The sequence below is a fragment of the Sinocyclocheilus rhinocerous genome, unplaced genomic scaffold (genome assembly GCF_001515625.1).
Source record: "Sinocyclocheilus rhinocerous isolate Xijiao unplaced genomic scaffold, SAMN03320098_v1.1 scaffold1493, whole genome shotgun sequence".
Classification (NCBI taxonomy): domain Eukaryota; kingdom Metazoa; phylum Chordata; class Actinopteri; order Cypriniformes; family Cyprinidae; genus Sinocyclocheilus; species Sinocyclocheilus rhinocerous.
The window spans coordinates 1,308,559-1,311,041 of record NW_015640467.1 but is presented as its reverse complement, the minus strand read 5'-3'; the positions used below and the strand labels follow the sequence as shown (position 1 = coordinate 1,311,041).

The following is a 2,483-nucleotide window of genomic DNA, read 5'->3' as shown; positions in this document are numbered from 1 at the left end:
TTATCGTATCTTGAAGTGTATTCTTGTGTTCAGGTTCATCTCTCATGGCATCAGTCACTGCTACAGCTCCTTCAGAGGTGATGTCAGAGGATTCACCCCCAGCTTCTATTGGACGTACCTGCTGTCTGTATGTGCAGGGGGCGGAGCCTGGCTGTTGCTCTGGGCAACGGTGGACAGGTTTGGTCGTCGTGGAATTCTTCTTCTAGCCATGACCTTGACCGGACTGGCCTCCCTAATTCTGCTCGGACTCATGGACTGTAAGTGTTTTTTGCTTCGTTATTTCACCCTAAAATCAAAACAAAGATGAAAGGTGTTTTATTTTTTTTATTTCTATATAAATAATATATTTTTTTATATATTTAATTTTATAATTTAAAATGCTACATTACATTAAAATTATATATATTTTTTATATTAAAGAAAGTATTTTTGGGTTTTCAAAGCACTTTTCTCCTCAAATTTCACTACTGTAATGTAAAAAATAAACATAAATCCCATTCATTATCGTAACACGCTTACGAAAATCATCCTGGACACAATGATTTTTAATAATAATAAATAAATTTAAAACAACAAATACTTACTATCTCGTAGATGAATACTTACAATTCTACTTGTTGTGAAATTTTTTTTATAAATGCATTTAATAGTTCACAAGTCTAAAAAGAGATTTGCACACAGAATTATCTGGAAATTTACATTTATTCTTTTAGCAAACGCTTTTATCCGAAGCGACTTTAAATTTCAACAAGTGATCATATCATATATACCATAGCGCAAGGAGGCAATAACACGAAAAGTGCGAGCAATACAAAGTTTCAAGCATTGTCCAGTTAATTCTTTGAGGTATTTTGCTTTATAATGTCTAACGTTGAGATGAATGTGTCCCTGCAGATCTGAGTGAGTCAGCCATGACTGTGTTCTCTATAATGGGCCTGTTCTCGTCCCAAGCGGCCGCCTCTCTCTCTATTCTGTTCACCGCTGAAGTCATGCCCACCATCATCAGGTAAACACACGCTGCCGCGGGGCTGGTTACTAGCACACCCTCGTAACCTCACGCTTATTTTAGCTCCTGAAGCAGCAGAATGCATGTATGGACAATGAGACGGTCAAGAAAACAGCACGATCCCTACTGGACTCCAGAGAGCCGGTTAGGGATGTGATTTATGCATCTCTTCTGTGTGGTTCTGGCTTCCCTGGGAGGAAACGGAGCGAAGAGTTTGCATAAGTTTTTCTTGTCGTTCATTTATTAATAGTTTTCACATACTATAGCCGGTAGAGCATGCCGCTAACAAACGGCAAGGTCATGGCTTTGATTCCTAGGGGAATGTTTGGAGTAATAAAATGTAAATCCTAAATGCACTGGATAAAAGCATTTGCCAAATGCATAAATATAATGCATGTAATGTTGTTGCCAATGTTATAATATTTAATTGAAATGTTGGGAGATGCCACTCATGCTGCCTTCACATGCTATAACTGGAGATTTCCTACTTCTGAAGTTGTAATTACGAGTTTGTCATGTTCAAGTGCTTTGTTGTCCGAAAGAAATAGAAATCATGGAGGAAACCATGTACATTCTTGTGAAAAAAATCTTACTAGAGCCAAAATGTATTGAAGTTTAGTGAATATTTAACAGATTTTGAATAAAATGTAGCGTCCCATCTGTTGACAACCATATAAACAGGAATTCCGGTCAAATAAATGCTGTTTTCACAGTGTAAAACAAATACAGTATTCTTCAAATGGTTATTTATAAACATAAATATACTCTAAGGGCAAAAGAAAGCAATGTTGATGTGGGAAAAATGAATACAACTTAACAGTCAGTACAGCTATAGTTCTCTTCGCTGACAAATTTATGGCTCGGGTTTCAAGATCCTCAGTCGTAATTACTTTGTAAAAACTTGAGAGGGCGTTAATTTCCAACTACGAAAATTGTATTCACGATAATTCCAATATCACGTGAAGGCAACTTCAAAAGTTCCATCATGCTTCTACTTTTCTTCAACCAATAGTCGGGAAATACTTCCATTTAGACACTAGATTTTATATTATAAAACAGATAGTTCCGGTGCTTGATTCTGATTGGCTGAGCCACGTTCGAAGCTGTTGTAAATTACTCTACAAACATACACCTTTGTTTACATTTGTGTGTTGCTCGGCAACCACTTTGTTTCAACCACAACTGATTCTGAGGAACTACATTGTTTGGTGGAAGAATACTGTTTTTATTAATATCATTACACTTTATTTGCTCTGTTTTATTTTGTGAAACCGTACTGCTTATAACCATTTTATAAAAGCAATAAGCCCAACAACTAACGCCCCTGAGCTGTTATAAATTCACTGTAAACCACGGCTTCACGGGGATTATTGCTTTAACAGTAGCAAACTAACACTGCACTCACATCCATGAAACCTTTTCATTGCCAAAAAAAAAAAAGAGGAAATGCTCTTTTAGTTTCTTTTTGACCCAAAAT

At 36.5% G+C, this 2,483-nt stretch overlaps 1 long non-coding RNA gene across 1 annotated transcript in view; it reads left to right on the top strand.

The window, feature by feature from the left end:
* Window positions 1-6: 6 nt before the first annotated feature.
* Window positions 7-2,483, top strand: part of LOC107753052 (uncharacterized) — a 4,256-nt gene continuing 1,779 nt past the window's right edge. Inside the window, exons 1-2 of the long non-coding RNA XR_001641428.1 lie at window positions 7-257; window positions 895-1,006. This is a non-coding gene — a long non-coding RNA (uncharacterized LOC107753052). The remainder of the gene's footprint in view (window positions 258-894; window positions 1,007-2,483) is intronic.